We start from the raw sequence: 2,019 nt of genomic DNA, 5'->3' as shown, positions 1-2,019 counted from the left end.
ATATATATATATATATATATATATATATATATATATATATATATATATATATATATATATAGAAAGAGAGAACGTTTCCAATTATAACTTTAAAAACACAACAAAATTATGTTGTTGCTGTTGGACATACGTTTAATTAAATAAAGATTTGCAACGTGAAAGTCTCTAAGATTAGAACATTTCGATTACATCATTGTTGGGCGTCTCAGTCTGAATATTCCAGGTTGCTTGACAAACCCGAATTTTCTTATTTGTTTTAATAACCATAGTATTCAGACCAGCTTTCTGAATCTTTTTTATATTCATATGAAAATCAAATTCACTTTACTTAAATGTAAATAAGCACTTTAAATAAGCTAAGCTATAATGAAGCTTTAGCATTCATCAAAATCGTAAAACAATGAGTGTGAATTAGAGCAGCATATTTATATGAATTCATTTTAATAGAAACAAGTATAGAAAGAAAAAACTAGAACTGCTCATTCACAAAAAAACATCAAATATAGCAAATACAAAGAGCATATAATATATGTTATTTCTCAACCATAAATGCATTGTCCATTGAAAATGCAATAGTTATCCAAAATGAAAAAAAGTACTCCAAATCTGTACTTTATGATTGGACCATCTATTCAAGTTGGGTTGATTGGGTTACGACACATTGTCTAGTCTATCTTGACTCAGAAAAGAAAGGGAAAAAAACATAATTAGGCAATATTCAAGAAAAAATTTCAGAATCCTAGCAGGAATTAGTAATTAACAAACTAGCACCTAATTAATTACAGTCCTGATCAACACATATAATGCTGGAACAAAAATCAAGTTTCCACATGTGTGAAGAGATACTTACCTTCAACACACATCTCTCTTCTAACATTAATGTCACAACCAAAAAGCATATATGTACGAATCCTCCAAAGGAAAGTAGCACCTATTTTATATTTTTTAGTTGTTATTTTCGTATATAGTAATAAAAATATAATTAGATTAATGAAATATTATAATTATTTTATGGATCTGTAAACTTAAAGTTATTTCCATAGTAAATGTGTTTGTCTCAATATCCTAATAGTATATTTGTATATACACTTATATGTTATTGTCTGTACATAATGTACATCAAATATAAATTAAAAATATATCAATATATATATACGAAGTATATGTTTCAAATGTCAGGTATACTTAAACTATATATTGATCACATCAAGTATTTATAATTATACATTAAATATACATAATACATATATTGAATATGTATATTTGTTTATACGTTATGTATACAAAATTATACGTTGCATAGACATAAAAGAGTTTGGTATAGGCAAATATACATAACATATTCATTACATATGTATATATTTATAATTACATTGTAAAAAATATATCACATATGTATATACACACCTTCAAACATGGAATAAAAATGTGAATTTACTTAGACTTTGTTTGATATAATAATGAAAAAGGGGATCCTAAGAGGGGGAACTTTCATAAAAATGGCAAGTATATATTAATGATGGGAGAGAAATAGGGACAAATTAATATGGTTCAAAATTAAATCCTTAAATTGTGGACTATGTTTAAAAATTTGAAGAGTACTAAATGTACATGATTTTGAAGAAATGCTGTAATTGTAAATGAATGTGCTCTTTTTGGAATAAAACAAAAATAATGATCTTTTTTTAAATATTATTTAATAAGTAACTGACAATATAACAAAACCCAAAATAATCCCTTAGTACAAGTAAACTTTGGGTTGAGTTAAGTAATGACTCATTTATTGATGCAACCCATTTTGACCGCCCAAATTCAGTTCAACTCGCTCATTTGCAAGTGGAAATAATACCAGATAGCCACTCTTAAAGGCTGTTGTTTAGGAATTAGTTAGTGCATCCTGAATTTCAATTTTTCAGTTCAAATTTTCAGGACAAAAATGTCCTGAATTGTCCTTAAGCTAAAACTTTTAATTTAAAATTTCAAGACAAAATAAGTACTGGCTAATTTCTAAATAGCATC

The sequence above is a fragment of the Nicotiana attenuata genome, unplaced genomic scaffold (assembly GCF_001879085.1).
Source record: "Nicotiana attenuata strain UT unplaced genomic scaffold, NIATTr2, whole genome shotgun sequence".
Lineage (NCBI taxonomy): Eukaryota > Viridiplantae > Streptophyta > Magnoliopsida > Solanales > Solanaceae > Nicotiana > Nicotiana attenuata.
Note: the sequence above shows the minus strand (reverse complement) of the source record.